The 17705-nt window shown below is 41.9% G+C and overlaps 1 protein-coding gene across 4 annotated transcripts in view; it reads left to right on the forward strand.

The window, feature by feature from the left end:
- The window catches only part of cadm2a (cell adhesion molecule 2a), a 192796-nt gene that overhangs the window by 16267 nt on the left and 158824 nt on the right, over positions 1 to 17705 (forward strand). The window contains exon 2 of one of the 4 annotated variants that reach the window (XM_029447839.1): positions 13269 to 13404. The exons of the other annotated variants lie outside the window; for them this stretch is intronic. The gene's annotated coding sequence lies outside the window, so the exon portion shown is untranslated. The remainder of the gene's footprint in view (positions 1 to 13268; positions 13405 to 17705) is intronic. 4 annotated transcript variants of the gene reach the window in all.

A 17705-nucleotide genomic window follows, 5' to 3' on the forward strand; every position in this document is an offset into this window, starting at 1 on the left:
CACACACACACACACACACACACACACACACACACACACACACACACACACACACACACACACACACTGCTTATGCAGTTTATGACTTGCAGGTGCAAACCTTGTTAATCAGTTTCTTCATTCCAAACTGAAAATGTAGCTTTATCTTTCCCTAGTTTTCATTTCAACCAACCTTTTTTTTTTTCTTGATGTGTAAATGTTTTGCATGCAATCCAAGTGGAAACATAGTTTCACAGCTGCATCAGGCTCTGAGACAGAAGGTGTTACAATCAAGGATAATACTTTCACTGCTCTGAATGTATGTATTAGGGAATGGGAGAGTTGAGCTGCTCTTTCTCCATCTTTTGTGGTATAAGAAGGAATCTGGCCGTTCCCACAGTCTTGGCAAATCCTGCCTTCCCAAATCCTTTTCTCTGTAATTCTGTTGTCCTGCCAACGGTGAGTGAAAGCGCAGAAGTGCATTATGGACTGGTCATGCATGAGTAACGAGGGCCCCTTTGAATAGGTGTGTGTGTGTGTGTGTGTGTGTGTGTGTGTGTGTGTGTGTGTGTGTGTGTGTGTGTGTGTGAGTGTGTGCGTGTGTGCGTGTGCGTGTGTGTGTGTGTGTGTATGTGTGTGTGTCGGTGTGTGTGTGTGTGTCGGTGTGTCTTCTGCCCAATAGAAACTCAGTTATTATGCAGTGGTCCTAAGTGGACCTCTGCTCCTCAGTTATCGCACATACAGACTCACACCTACACAACAGCATACGCACAAAAAGAACACATCAGCATTAGAAACTTGCTTCTGTAGTTTACTGTAATGAATACACCCACACCATTCTTCAGCCCCCCCCCCCAACACACACCACCTGCATTTTCCCAGGTTGCCGTGCGCTTCCCTCACTGTGGCAAAGCCAAGCCAAGACAAACCTGACTCAGTTAGTGAAAATCAAAGTGTGACAATTTTCCAAGCGCCGGCGAGAGATCATTTTGCTGTTGGACGAGACAACAGTTCGGATTCAGTGTTGTGAGGATTATGGTGATACATTAGTCCAATCTGTGTTGATCTAGCAAAGCAGGAGATGAACAGCCCGTATGTCCGATTGTCATTTGGATGGGATGGCATTTTTATCTTGTCTGCTTTGGTCCAGTGTGTCTTGGCAAAGCTTTCGAAAGCTGTACCGTGTTTGCTTTTCAATACTTCACTCGTGCCAGTGCAGACAACTGTCATCAGCAGAAGCATGCACTGCCAATACCTGATTCAGCCATATAGATCTATTTAATAGCTCTAAATTCCCTATCTATCTATCTATCTATCTATCTATCTATCTATCTATCTATCTATCTATCTATCTATCTATCTATCTATCTATCTATCTATCTATCTATCTATCTATCTATCTAAAGTAATCTGTCCCCGTATATTTAATGGATCATATGCAATTTACAGGAATTAGGAATAGTAACACTTTCTGCAGAAAAAAAAAGTATTTTATTAATATACAGTCTTTTACATTACATTATAGTTCATTTAGCTGACACTTTTGTCCAAAGTGACTTACAAAAAGTGGAAACAATCATGAGGATACAACTCCTAATAGCAAGAATCTTGTAAGTACATTAGCTTCAAATAAGCCAAACCAAGTGCAACATACAGAAACAATAGAATACGAATTCAACTATTAGCTATAAATAAGCCAAACCATTTTTCCTCATTTGTCGAAACAGGTGAGTTTTCAGTCTGCGACGGAAGGTGTGAAGACTGACTGCTGTCCTGACATCAATGGGGAGGTCGTTCCACCATTTTGGAGCCAGGATAGCAAACAGGCGGGTTTTGTTTGAGGGGAATCTGGGTCCCACTCGCAATGAGGGAGTGGCGAGCCGATTGGCAGATGCAGAGCGAAGTGAACGTGCTGGGGTGTATGGTTCAACCATGGCCTGGTTGTAGGAAGGGGCTGATCCAGCACCAGAGTCTTGAAGCAGATTCGGGCAGCCACTGGTAGCCAGTGAAAGGAGCGGAGGAGCGGTGTAGTGTGGGAGAACTTGGGTAGATTGAAGACCAGTCGGGCTGCAGCCTTCTGGTTGAGCTGTAGAGGTCGAATGGCACATGCAGGCAGTCCGGCGAGGAGGGAGTTGCAGTAGTCGAGGCGTGAGATGACCAGAGCCTGGACAAGAACCTGCGTCGCCTTCTGAGTCAGTAGGGGACGTATCCTCCTGATGTTGTACAGAGTGTGTCTGCAGGAGAGGGTTGTTGCAGCGATGTTGGCACAAAAGGACAGTTGGTCGTCCAGTGTCACACCCAGATTCCTTGCAGTCCGAGTCGGGGAAACAACAGAGGTGCCGATGTTGATGGTAAAGTCTTGGATGGGAACCCTTTCCCGGAAGGAAAATGAGCTCGGTCTTGTCAAGGTTGAGTTTCAAGTGGTGTGCGGCCATCTACTGAGAGATGTCAGCCAGACAAGCCGAGATCCGTGCCTCTACCTGAGTTTGAAATCTGGGAAAAGACAGAATCAGTTGAGTGTCATCTGCATAGCTGTGGTAGGAGAAGCCGTGAGAGTGAATGACAGAGCCAATTGAGTTGGTGTACAGCGAAAAGAGGAGGGGACCCAGGACGGAGCCCTGAGGTACCCCGGTATTGAGTTGACAGGGGTCCGACATAGCCCCTCTCCAAGTTACCCTGTAGGTGATGTAGTTTAGGTAGAATTCAAGCAGGGAGAGAGCAGTGCCTGAGACTTTTCTTGGAGGGTATAGAGGAGGATCTGGTGTTTCACTGTGTAAAACGCAGCAGAAAGGTCCACAAGGATTACAACAGAGGAGAGGGAGGATGCTCTAGCAGCGTGAAGTTCCTCAGTGACAGCGAGGAGGGTAGTCTCATTTGATCGGCCTGCCTTGAAACCAGATTGGTGCGGATCAAGAAGGTTGTTCTGGTGAAGGTAAGACGGGAGTTGATTAAAGACTGCACGCTCAAGTGTTTTGGAAAGAAAAGAAAGAAGAGAGACAGGTCTGTAGTTGTTCACTTCAGAGGGGTCGAGTGAGGGTTTCTTTAAGAGAGGGTTATGGTTAGGATTGTTAGGAAAGCAACCAGTTGTTAAAGAGGTGTTGATCAGATGGGTGAGAAAAGGAAGGAGGTCAGGAGCAATAGACTGGAGAAGGTGAGAGGGGATAGAGTCCAGAGGGCAGGTGGTAGGACGGGCAGAGGTAACGAGAGAGGGGAGAAAGAAGTAAGAGTGGGGGGAAGTGATGTGGATGGTGAACAGTTGATGTTAGTCGGTAAGTCGGAAAATGAAGAGCATATGTCATCTGTCTGTTTTACAAAGTAGTGGGACTGGGAGGATCGAGTAGGGTGGAGAAGATAGAGAAAAGTTTTTTGGGGTTGGAGAAAGAGGATTTTTTCTTGGAAGAAATAGAGGAAGAGAACAGCTACACATTGACAGCCATTGAATCAGATTATCAGATTGAGAAATGTGTTAAGCCATAGAAGCAGGATGGGCATTTGAAGGGATGTAATCTTTAAAGATTGTCCCTATCCCCTCTCGACATTTTATTATTTTCTATTGGAACAACAGAAAACAGATTATTATTATTTTTTTTTAACCTGTCTTGCTCAATACCTGTCTTCTCTCCTACTTAGCCTTTCGCTTCGCTAACATGACATGCTGCAGACATGCAATAACGCCACAAGCGATTACTTCAGCAGAATTAAAGCTGTACAACAAGAAGACACATGTTGGATTTGAGTCTGAGATAACCTGGCTTTGGGCTTGTGCATGTTGCTTACTGGTGCTGACTGCAGCCTGTCACTTAATAGGTGCTTACATGGGAGTAGATCATTGCAGTTCCTTGATTTAAATTTGATTCTAAAGAGGATGGATAATAACTGCCCTGAATGATATAGAGCAACCAATCACCCTGCCTTACATACAGTATGCAATTTCTCACATACCACCCTCCAAACACACACACAGTTTCACTTGCACCGTCAGCTACTGGTGTGGTCTGATCTCAGTCACATGCAGGTCAGATGTAATCAGTCTCTCTCTCTCTCTCTCTCTCTCTCTCTCTCTCTCTCTCTCACACACACATACATGCACACACCATTAACCAAGGTTTTGTGTAACTTGTTCGGCATGCTGAGGTGAGATTGCTGATGTTGCTTTGCACTCTTTACACCCCTTTCTCTCTGTTCTTACAATTTTTTGTGTGGGGTTAGTGCGCAAATGTGTGTTTGTGCATTCTCTGCATGTGTGTAAGCGCGCAGACATGCTGTCATTTTCCCTTGCTACAGGCACAGTTGTGGTTTGGAGGCTGGTATTGTTTGGCTTTCTGTTCGTCACATTCTATTTTTGTTGTGCCTCAAATGCAGCATGACTTCTAGCCCACGGCACTTTGTAGTGCAGAGTAACAGAATGCCGGCACACAGGATTTGTGTTATGTCTTAGTTTATGTTTGTTTATGTGTCAATGTCTCCAATCAATGAAAACCCACTGTGACACAAGATGTGTAAATAAATGATTCACCAGCAGAAATCTAATAGATTTATCTTTGCTCATCTCTCTGTCTGTCGTTGTTTTGTGTGGCTGCAAGTGTTTGCATGGGTGTTGCTAGTGAATGGTTAAATAATGACCAGTAGTGACAGAGACAGAGGCTTTGAGGCTCTGGATTTGCTGTTTTTCTCTGCCTCTTAGCATGCAGCCAGCCAGAGCCAAAATGGCTCTGCAGGGTCAGCTTTGGCCCCCTGACAGGCTGACTAAGCGAGCGCTGTCTGTTAGGGGCCAGGCCTATTAAATGATCAGAGACTGCGTTCCCCTGACGCCGCTCTGGCTGAGAGGCCTCGACTCCCTCCTGGAGGCTGGCCCAGAGGTGTGTGTTTGTGTGCATGCATGATGCATGAGTAATGTATGTTTGAGCATGTTTGTCCTCATTATCAGTTGCTTTAGGAAGTACTTGTATTTTTATAAGTCAGTAAATGAAATAATACAAAGCACCATCATCCATGCATACTCATGCTAAATGTATGTGTAAAACAGCCACATCAAAGTGTGTGTGTGTGTGTAGGCTTAGCCCAAAGGGTATTGTGTTGTATCTAACGCAGTAGCCCAGTAGCTAGAGTTATTCCAACAGAGCCATTTTCAACAAGCTTGGTTGTGCAAATTTGTTTGCATGCTGGGAAGCTAGGAGAAAAAATGAATTCAAACCCTCAAATACTTTCTTTCTTTCACCGCTGGTCATTATTTGACCATTTGCCAACTGCTTCCCAACAGCAAATATGAAGGCACTGAAACAAAGGCACAGCAAATCAAAAAGATGCTCACACACATACAGTATGCAGGTTGCTGCTGCTAGTCAGCCCTTGTTATGTGGCAGGAAGCAGCATTGTATGTTAGTTGTTGCTTTCACACAGCTCCTTCTTTACAAGTCTCCACAGCCATTGTTATTGACAGAACTTAACCAAACCCTACTGTGCAGAAATCGCAGCTTCATGTGTTCTCTATGGGTGGCGGCGTGATTCCGAATACAACTGATGCAATCCTGTTTGGCCGTGCTCAGGAGCATACTGAATCTTTACCTTTCCAGGAACTTTGAGGTGTGGGATCATTATTGATCAAGCAAGCACATTGTCACATCTGTAAACCTCACAGAAGGTGATTCTTATGGTTTAGGATCTCGGCAAGAGGTTTTGTGAACAACTCATCTAATTAAACCCAAAGCCTATTTGTCAAGGTTTCCAAAGCTTTCAGCGTTTCTACCAGGGAACTAATGTAAGGTTTTAGCTCAATTACGGCTACCCTGCCAGATTTGTTATTTCACACGGTTATGATGGTGAGGAAAACTAAATGAGGCCATTATCCGTTTTTCATTCCTCAAAACCTCTTCCAACTCCTTATTCTCTACTCCCTTTCTATCTTTGTTTTGTTTTGTTTTTACCCACTCAGTATCTTTTGTGGTTGGAAACCATGAGTTGCATATGGCAGACAAACGGCTCCAGATTTCATAAAACAAAAACACATCGACAATAACACTGCATAATGCCATCTCCAGGCTCATTGTGCTTGTTTATATGTAAGTTTCATATGTTAATCGACAACATGTTTTCTTCTACCTCCTGTAGCTCAGGAGGTAGAGACGTCGTATGGTTGGTGGTTTGATCCCTGACACTTTCTGTCAAAAAGGGCAAGACACTGAACCCCACCTTGTGTGGTAGTTTTCTGCCATCAGCACAAGAGGCAAAAAAAAGGTTATAGAAATGCAGTCTATAAAAAAATTTGAGAAATGAAACATAACTATGAAATATCATACCAGTGGAAATGTTATTCTATTGCATATATTCACCAAAACATAAGTGCTCAAAATGACTTAAAGCTGTAGTGGTTTGTGTGTGTCTACGTGTGTGTACAATTGTTGTGCATGCTCATGCTTTAGAGTGTCATTAATCAAGTGGAGTATTATTGTTTTCAGCATCTCGCCCAAGTCTACACATTACCATTTTAATGACATTACTCTGCTATTAATCTGCTTACCACACAGCCAGTGGTGCAACTTATAAAACTATCAAAAAAGTACTTTGATAAAAAAAAGGGAAGAAAAAAAACAAGGCCATAAAGAGAGACAGAGAGAACAGTAATTAAAAAGCCACTCTAATGAAAGAAAACTCATAAACAAGAAATAGGGGTAGAAGAATGGAAAAAGTGCATATGCTGCAATCTTGAATTAGACGTGCGACAAATAAATGGATGCTCTGTTCAGCACAGAAACACTGAGTGCGTGGCAAAACAAACTCATACTCAATGCTTCCAGCCATACCCACTATAATTGTAACTTAGTGTGTTCCCTACAGCCGAATCAGATAACTAAATTAAAGCTGCCATCAACATCTTGCAGTCTAGATTTAGGAGCTCAGGAAACAATTTCCAAATGTTTTTTAATGTGTGTTTGAAAGTTTAAAACCATGCAATATTTTTTGTGCTTTCTCAAGCGTCTAAGGAGGAAGTGAAGCTGAAGTCCCTCATCATTGGAAAGGTATTTCTTTACCAAATGATGAGCTGATTAACCTTGGTCACCAGGTCTAATGAATCTGTGAAATCCATTTACATGGGGCGTAGGAGGTGGACTTACGGGCATCCTCAATGATGAAGGGCAAGTAAGGCCCATGGGCTGCACTTGGCCACTGCACCTCTTATATCTAAGCCCTTCACCTCAATTTTCAACACATAGAAGAAAAAAAATCTATCCATCAATTTCTCAATATTAATAAATATTTGTATGCATGAAACATACAATTAAATGTATCACTACAGGGCTTCTGTCTAGACAAGTATGAATGCTGTGAACAGGTGTTACAAGAGAGGACTGCAAAAAGGTTGCCCAGGTTTAAACGGCAGTAGCTGAATCTCAAACAATAGTATTGTGTGTGTGTGTGTGTGTGTGTGTGTGTGTGTGTGTGTGTGTGTGTGTGTGTGTGTGTGTGTGTGTGTGTGTGTGTGTGTGTGTGTGCCTGTGTGTGTGTGTGTGTGTGTGTGGAATACAAAGCTGGCTGAGTTTGCCTGCTTGTAACACACAGCTTAAAGGAGACACTTCAAGTCCAAGCTCTGTTGTTCCTCAACGGCAAGCATGATTTGGAGTTTGGAAAACAAAGTACGCTTATCTTAACCTATCATAGGTTGGCTAGAAGGCTTAAAAGAGATTAAAGAGACTGAATATTAATCCTGTTTAATATCTGGTGACCAAATAGTATCTGACACACACAGCTTCAAATGTTCAAATATACCAATGAGAGTAAATGTGAACATTTACAGGTATCTATTTATATCCAGTAGATTGTAATTGTTATTCTGCTTGGGCTATTATTTAAAATATAGGCTACAATTTTTTTTTTACGCAAACCTCCAACAATAAAATGCCCTGTTCATTCCACCTCTTTTGCATTATGTTGAATAATAATAATAATAATAATAATAATAATAATAATAATAATAATAATAATAATAATAATAATAATACATTTTATTTATAGGCGCACTTTTCATTTGCGTAAACAAAACTCAAAGTGCTAAAGAGTAAAAACGATGAGCACTTTTCCAATCACTCAAAACACTTTACAACGCATTCACCCATAGTCAGTGGCTACCATACACATCAGTAGTGATCACCACTCACAGTTGGCCATAGATTCAGTATCTTGCCCAAGGACACTTCGACAGGCTGACTGCAGGGGGCAGGGATTGAACTACCGACCTTCCAACCGGTGGACAACCACTCTACCTCCTGAGCCACAGCCGCCACACACGGAAGGTTATCCATGTTTGGACTCACTATTCCTAAATTATAGGCTAAGGCTCAGGGACATTGCACAATCTTACATATGTTATTTTACTTGTCTGATATAACTATACCATTCCATTACACTCTCAACATTGGTGTTTTTGTCCATTTCCTTTAACATTCCAAACATTTCTCTCTCCCTTTCAGCATTTTTACAACTCTTTGAGAAAAAAATAATGAGACAAACATTATATCCGCCATTGTCACCACCAGCACATCTGGCCTTTTTTTCTCCTAAAGGAAATGTGAATAAAATACAGAGGTATCGTCAAGATCAGTCTCAAGCCTGATGGTGTCAAGTCAGGTCAAATCTATCCCAATGTAGACACGATTAAACAGAATCTGCTATAAAGGAAGCATAATGGACGAAAACATTGTATGAATTCCCCATGTTATCTGGGTTCAGATAACATGGGGAAGAAAATGTCAAACTGTAGAGAGATGTCAGGCCGTCATGAAAAGTGTTATTGGTGGCTTACACAAACAGATAAACAGATAGAAGCTGTAACACCTGCCGCCGTGGCTTCTGAAGCCGAGCAGTCACACACGTGCAACCAGCCTGACGGTAAATCACATCCTCCCATTCGACTCCTCCCTTCCTCTCCCTCGCTTGTTTTCTCCCTCTCTCTCTTCCTATCTCACCACTCTTTCACTCCCTTCTTTTTTTCTTCATCAGCAATTTTGTGAAAGTGTCATTTTTGATATATATATATGCATAGATGCTCTGACTGGAAGAAGATTCCTGAAAGTCACATCCCATCAGCCAAAATGTGCTGTCCAAGAAAAAGTCTTATTGGCTTATCGTGTGCTAAGAAGACCCATTCACATAATCCTTAAGCAGCTAGAATGCAGAACATCCATTGCTGTCAGCCATTGTTCTGCCCAGGAAAATGGATAGTATGTGTGTGTGTGCGTGTTTGCTTGAAAGCATGGCACATACGTATAAGCGATGCTGCTTTCCCGTCCATGCTTTCATGTATCTTTGTTTGTCGCACACTGAGCGGCAAATGTTTGTTTATGTATGTGTGTCTAAGTGTCACTGGGAAAAGAATAGCATTGCTTACAAACACGGAAATATGTCTTTATTTAGATGGTGGCAAGAGGAAGAGAAGCTTAACAAGGTTCTTCGTCATTGTATTGTAAAATAACCAAAAGAGAACTGAGCGTATTGTTGTCAGTAATCCAACTATTTCCATTTCAAAAGCAGAGTTAAGTGGCTATGATGGACACAAAAGCAGCCCATTACCGCTGTCATTTCGTGCCTGTTGGATCACAGGACCATGTCCATGGGATGTCCGCGTAGTTAAGGGGTAAACTTTGCATGGTACACTAGATGAAGTTGTGAACCCTTAATTGGGAATTTGTGCAGCACATCAGAACTGACCAACATACTTGTAGTCATCGTTGTAATTAAAGTGTGTGTAGTTGTGGTTCACAGTTTGTGTGTGGGAGTGGGGCGTAGGGGGACGGGGGAGGGTTGTTCCCCTGGCAACCTGACCAGGGTCAACATGTCACACTGTTTCACTGGCTGAGTGTCCTGCCATATGCAAATGAGGCCTGTGCCAGCCTTCAAACATTAGCATTGGTGAGCATTTGCATAATATCAACTTTTGCCTGTGGAAAACTAGGGCATGAGAGAGAGGGCGCAAAGAAAGACAGAATTGGGTTTGAAAATAAAGGCTGAAATACTGAAAATTGTTTCAGGGGTAAAAGGCAGCCTTGTCTTTTTTCACCCATTATCAGATAAACAGTAACTCTACTACACAATAAAATGTGTCGGTGTGCAGCTGAGAATACTCTGTGTTAATGAGGTGGGACATGTTTACTATGTCTTGATTGACATGATGTGCAAAACATCTTATGTTTTCTATTAAAATATACATTCTTGTTAAAAGGGAAATGAAATCACACAGTATGCATTTTACGTGTGTGTGCACGTGTGTGTGTGTTTGCGTGTGTGTGTGTGTGTGTGTATAACACGGATTTGTCTCCAATCAGCTTTCCACAAACCAAGCCGTTCTTCAGAGATCAAAGAGCCTACCTCTAACTAGCTTGCTTGTGGATCAGGTGTTGAGATTCCAGCATGCACCTCTCCCTTTATCTGTGGATTGCACTCTTCTCTGTTTCTGTTGCTCTATCCATTTTTCTATGCTGCACTATTTCAGCCCGGTTTTTGTCGATACTACTGTGTTGGGGAAAATGGACGCTGAAAGCAAAATATAATGCCAGATAAACAAACCTACATGTTATGCCTTTTGCTCATTAGTTCCTCTTCATGTTTGCATTTATGAAGTCGCTGATTGGGAGTTGTAGTAAACATACAAATAGATTATTCTTTTGGAAAATGATATTTTTGGGTTAAAATTAAATGTATTGACGCATAGTGCCAGGTAATTGGACTATTAAGGGACACCAAGGGACATTTTTCAGTGCCATATACAGGATACTCTACACAAACTAATGTTAGAAGAATGATTGAAGGAGGGATGGATGGGAGCCATGTATTTTCATACTTGTTCATGTTTACAAAATCTATCTAAGGCCTTTTTTACAGTTTAAATGTACATATGTTGGTTCTAATTATCAATTTAGGAATGTGTGAATCAGAGGTACCAACGCATAGCATGTGTGTGTGTGTGTGTGTCCCAGCCAACAGGAAGGAAGCCTGTTAGGCACATATTCCTGCCTGACGCTCCCCGGGGTGCACTTTTAGTTCACAGAGTGTAGTTTTTCACAGTGATTGGATATCGACAGAGGCATCATTCTCTCTATGAGCCATAAGTAGATCATACACACTTTCACATAAGCACTCGAACACACACGGAATATATGTATGGACGTGAGGATATTTAAAGATCATCAGATAAATACAGCTGTGTAAATAAAGGACGTATAGGGTTAGACTTAACGAAAGAAATTCAAATAATCTTTGATCTATTTATACTTTTCTGTCCTATTCTGTCTTTAATTTCTCCACATGCAACAGTTCTCATTTTTAAAGCCTTTATTGTTTCCGGCTGCTAAAAGCTGTTTTACCTCCAACAAGCAAAGAACATCTTTTCCCTACAGTCACCCACTTCTCACCTCCCATTTCATTGTCTTCCTGCTGCTTCCTCTGCTCCTCCTCATCCGCGCCATCCTTCTCTTTTGCCGCTCTCCTCCCTATCTCCCTATTTTATTTCACGTTGAACAGACTGCCGGCTGTGAAAGCTTATGCAACCACCCCCACCCCCTACACACACACACACACACACACACAGACACAGACACACACACACACACAGACACACACACACACTGCACACAGCTAGAAAGCACACTCACAGACACAAACTGACTGACGATGAACAAAAAAAAAAAGGGGTAATGGAAAGTGCACAGACGAGATTGTTTTTTTCCTTGACTCACGCAGACCATAATTGTGCTTTGAACCAACATCAGAGCCATGAAACAACGTTTATTGAGCAGTTATTCACTGTGATATATCTGGCGGTCTAATGTTTACATATTTCCATGTGCTCTGTGGCATAACTTGACACGAGGTCAGATATTTGATTAGCTGGAAACAAACGATCAGATTGTCGAGGAAGTCATTCCTCTTGAGAAGCTGTGTTTCTACTCTGCTTCCTTGTTATTATTATTATGTCTGTGTTGACATTCTCTTCTGACTGTCTGACCTTACGTGACAAAAATATGCTTCAACATGTCATGCCTGGAAAGAAAAAACAATCTCATAAATGCAGAATAAAGCCTTCTGTGCATGTTGGCCACTTGCTTCAAAGTCTTCTCTGGAGAGGCCATAGAAAGTTTTGTTTGGGGTGCAAATTGGAGGTTTTTATGGAGAAACGGAAGGGCGCCCTGCCGTTTTAATAAGCAAAGTCAGTTAATAAAATAAAATTGGGCAATAAAAGACCAGAAAGACCGTGTAAAGATGCATGAGATACAGTCGGAAAAAAGGCCTTTCTTCACTTATGTCTTGACAGCTGCCATTCTTTCCCCACAGGAAACCTATATCTACACTATACAGTAGTTACATTTTTATATTTTCCGTTTGTTGTCTTAGTGATTTTAGTTTGTTTAGGCCTGCTCTAATTTCCCCAATGGAAACTTCCAGCATCCCTATTGATTTCCCTTAAAACCTTGGATGCTAGTTATTTTACCATATGGAGTCCCATGTTTCTTGTCCTTTCTTCTCCTGTTTGGACTTTTTCTGTTTCTTTTCGAATGAATCCATGTTTAAAATATTTAGTAGTGGCTTAGTGGTTGAGGGAAACTTTCCCCTTAATGTTTCATGTCCTGTATTTGTAGGGACACTATATTTAGAGCAGCAAATGTGTCAAGCATGTTGTAAAGCTTGGGAAGCATTATATTACGTCAGTTAGAGTATGTCTATCGGCTGCACTCGATTAATTTTTAAAGTCTTTTTTTGTTGCATGTTGCAGTCTTTCCTTTAATTATCACCTCTTAAATCCGTGGGTTTACTTGAAACTCTAAAAATGGATGATTTTGCAACGTATAAACTGATCCATTGTCTTGACAACAATTACAATTGTTCACCATGCTGTCTCATATTGTTTGCAAAACAAGGGACGGCGTTCATCACAGCTACAGTAAATCTACTTCCAGATGAGTTTTCCTGCCAGATCTAGAGCTTCACTTTAAGATCACACAGGCCATCAGATAGCACAGAGATAACTTGCTGTCACGGTCTCGGCTAACGCTGAGGTATTTTTCATGCAAATGTAGTTCAAGGAACAACTTTGTACTGCATGTGTGTGTTTATACTTTACGTGGGTGTATGTGTTATCGAGGATCCTTTAATCCCATATGGCATGCCACATATTGTGACAGGGGCTGTCCCCGCCCACAACTTTGATTTTGTGTGAGAAAAGATAATTATTTCACCTTTCACTTGAAATTCATTATCAGAGGGAGAGAGAGACAGGTAAATGACAGGTAATTGCTTTTCAGAGTCAACACCATTCTTCCTCCAATATACCAGAGCGAGTGGGGAGATGTGAGGAATAGAAAAAGAGAAGGTGAAAGAAGCGAGACAGAGACGGAGTGGGAGGAATGAGAAGGAAGGACTAATTTCCATAATGAAAAGGTAATAATTTGTGGTATTAGAGTTAGTTTCAGTCTAGTGTCTATGGCGTGTCAGCTCCTTGCTTGAGGTCATTGTGCGGTACCAGCCATGCATACTAATTCATTAACAAAACCTCGCCCACATGTCCTGCCCCTTCTGAAGAATGTCAGTTTCACCTTCCCTCTTTCCTCTCATCTTTCCAATCCCACCAACCCCCACTCCATTCCCGCCATACCCGGCTTACTCTCGTCCTTTTCCTTTTCCGACATTTCTTTATCTTTTTCTTGCTCCATCCAAGGGGCCCATATGGTAATAAGGAATACACATATGAATTATATCCACTCGTGGAATCCCACAAAGGTTTTTGAAATACCATTTCATCCAGCGCGCTCCCTCTTACTTGTTCTATTCTTATGTTGTATTATCAACATAGGCCTCTACTTTCTACACACACACACACACACACACACACACACACACACACACACACACACACACACACACACACACACACACACACACACACACACACACACACTCACACACACACAGAGCCCCCTCCACCCAGCTACATGAATGATTTAGGAGCATGCACATTGACTATCTGCCACCTGCCTTGGGCTCTGCTCAGGCCCACCTAGCGGCTGCTGGCCCTGCATGTTAATGCCTACTGGATAGGGACTTGCATGTTAACATGGAGTGGGACACTAGGGTAGCTGACAGAGTGACAAGGAGCTGACACTGTGCACCTCCACTGCTGGTTAAAGGGCGAAGATAAGATATCAAGGAAGCGCTGCTTTTAAGTCCTTTTCACTTGTGGCGTTGCATGTGTTCAGCTAAGTTCACTGATGTAATGATTGAGCTATTGGACTTGATAAGAGCCATTCAGTGAATCCATGCAATGTAAAGGATCTTAAAGGCTTTAGGCCGGAGCTGTTGCTGAATGGTACGCAAATGTAAAGTGAAATCATAACATAGCAACTGTCCTAGTCGGAGACAGAGAGGTTTTGTCCTTATTTTCCACTACAGTAAACAAATGCTTTCGGGAAGCACTGGCAAAGGCGGCTGCTGTTGCTATGTGACTAATGGAAACACGTCTGAAGTGCACTTCCCTTTTGCTAGCTAAAAGTTTGTCTACTACTGGCAGTGTATGCCCTAATCACATGCTAAGCTCTCAGTGCTGTCAGGAATGTGCAGCAGCAGTGTGTCTCTTTATTTTATTTTTTTAAACAACAACAAGGATACGTTTTTTTGTGTGGAGTCACACGTAGCAACAGTGAATCATGGAAGAGGAAAATAACCTACATGGCGGGGGAATTGTAGCTCTCTGCCTGCTTCATGTGGATTTTGCACAGCTAAAAAAAGAAGTGGGAAGCATCTCTGAAATGTACTGTAAATGACCGTCTGACACATTAATGATGCATTGAATCACATGAGATAAAGGTTTCAGAAAGCTAACATATCTGAAAGAGTGCCTTGAGCTGCTTTTTAAATCAGCTTATCATGTGTCTTACGAGACTTAATAATAAATTGTTGTTGAGTTTTGAATCTAATGTGATTATGAGAGTCGTGGGTTTATAATGAGAACATTTGATCTTGCATCTCTCTCTCTCTCCATTAAGTTTTAGCTTCCGATGTTAATACCATTTTGCGATGAACTTATTTTTCTTTGTTTCCACACCCAGTCAGTGTATGTTCATCCCTGTGTGATAGGGGCTAGTGTCTGAGCTTAGACAGCAAAGGGAGGTAATTGAAATTCATTGTATGTGTATGGTCACTTTCTCCCCATTAATTTTTGTTTCCAACTCACTTGCTTTTCTAAATAGTCTTCACTATAAAAACATGTGCTCGAAGAATATTAATGTCTGACTTGCAGCCAATTTTAAGAGGTTGAATACATCACCAATTTACAGAAGACTGTTCCTGAAATTTAATTGCCATTATTAATAACCCAGCAGACATCATTTAAAAGAGAATGATGGATTGTAGGACTCAGCCACTCTCAGTGATACATGTGGATGTGATGGGCTCACACACAACATCCTCTGTTGATTTGTGAGCTAATGTTACTGTAGAAGAATAAATTCTGCCCTCAAAATGTTATCTGTGGAAAAAACTAAGGTCTTAGCAATTCTACATTTTTAAGACTTGGGTTATGAACAGGTAAAATAACTCAGTTTGGGTTCAAAACATGGAAAGCGGCTTCACTTTTTAAGGTTTTGCGGTTTGGTTTATGCATGTATGTGTTCTCTAGGTGAGATTGTGGTCTGTGCGTAGCTGTGTAACAGGATTAACCCAGCTGGGTTGGCTATCTTTTCCCACTATCTCCCACTGGCAATGCAGAGTGTGTCAAGCTGAGGAGGCTGTCAGTGGGTGGGCGACACATTCTTTACAACTAGAGGGGGATTTTATAGAGTCTGGCAACCGCTACAAATAGGCATACGCAGGCAGGCAGCTCCGCTTCCTCTATCCACCTTCCTCCGCCGTCTGGGCTTGTCATTACTAAAAGGGGAACAAAGACAAAGCAGCTAAGAGATTGTTCTTGGTGGATAAATGTGTTGTTAGTATGTTGCTAGCATCTTTAACAGGTTGTTCTGTAATGTACTGAACGTGGGTTTATTTTTCCTCAAGGTATTCAGGAAGGTGGCATCAAAACTTCAGATAATTAACTCCTCAATATTATCATTAGTTTACGTGAGTTGAAAATACGCTGCGTCAGTGATGGCCTGTCCCATGTGCTTTAATGCAGAAGAGCACTAGTGCTAATTCAGGCACAGACAGAACTGCGTCAACACTTTGTCTTTCTCAAATGGATCTGACATCTACGATGGTGTTTGACAACACAGTGAGAGTGCAGCCGACAGGACGGTAGCATAGTGTGTCGGACTATACTGTACAGCTCACATACGCAAACACAATGACAGGTGACTGCAGTGAACATCAACAAAGCCCATTTTCAAATGCTGCAAGGTCGAAATAGTTCGATATGTTGTTAAAAAATATAAGCATGCATTCTAATGATGTTAATTTATTAATTGTGAATTGGAAATACAAATATCAAAATTTGAATAATGGATAATAGATTCTTAAATATGCTAATTCCAACCAAAACAAATCAATCAATCAATAATGCAAAAACAATTGTGAGTTTCAGCAGTACAGTATATGTCATAATGTTGTAAAGTGCACTGCAAACTATTGGCTTACAATTGCAAACATGCACACCCACAGTAGTGGCCACGTGCACAGACGCATGCAGAGGCTTCAAGTGTTGTTGATTGTGCTCATTAGCGCTCATAATCCTGGTTGCTGTCATCAAGTTAAGCAGTAATTGGTGGGTTTTTTTTTTGCATTTAAGGCTGTAGATGGGGAATATTTTATGAGCCAGGAGACGTAATCATGCCACTTTCAAAATCACTTAGTTCTCAATTAACACAGGCAAGCATTCACCCTCTAAGAGGAACATGTGAAATGCTGTGGCATGCAGGGGCAGTCTCTTGTTTACTTTGAGTGAGAGGGAGAGAGAGAGGGAGAGGGAACGAGGGAGGGAGAGAGAGAGGGAGAGAGGGAGAGAGAGGGAGAGAGCGAGAGGGAGAGAGGGAGAGAGGGAGAGAAGGAATTCCAATGTTTTCTTGTTGGGCACTGAAGCATGAATAAATATTCTACTTGCAACAATAAGTGGAAGAGACAGAGGTTGTCTGAGCATACCTCCTCTCCTCTCCTCGCCTCTGCGCTCAGAAGTGATGTTCAGAATCTGCAGGAAAAAAGCAGTTTTCTGTTGTTTAGGTGATAACTGTCAGTTCACAAACTAGCAGCTTAAAATGAAGATGCATAGCAGAAATGCAATTAGACTGGATATCCCTGTGTTTTTGCTTTAATGTGTAATTTCAAGTGAATATTTAATGCAGTAGGCACTTGCTTACCTTTGGAATAATGTCCTCTTTCTCTATATTGTCTCTTACGTCTATGAGCTGATATGGTCATTATTAAACCTAGTGTCTATGTGTGAGCCTATTAGCCCTAAGCTCTGGCGCTGAACTGTTCCCCCTCCACCGTACACTCACTCTAAAATATTCAATGACAGCAGTTGCTGCACGGCTGGTTGTCGGCTTCCCCAGCCAGTACAGTGTTGGTGACAGTTCCATTGCCGATTTCACAAGTTCCTTGTTGTGGAGCAAACACAGGCATTGATAATTCCCTTGACAATTTAAAATGCAGTACATATAGCCGTGCTGAAGTCACTGTAGTGTGTTAGGCTATAGCTACAAATTAATGGCTGTGAGCACTGCAGCGTGGAAGCGGAGCGAGTGTCTTGTTGGACA

The sequence above is a fragment of the Cottoperca gobio genome, chromosome 14 (genome assembly GCF_900634415.1).
Source record: "Cottoperca gobio chromosome 14, fCotGob3.1, whole genome shotgun sequence".
Lineage (NCBI taxonomy): Eukaryota > Metazoa > Chordata > Actinopteri > Perciformes > Bovichtidae > Cottoperca > Cottoperca gobio.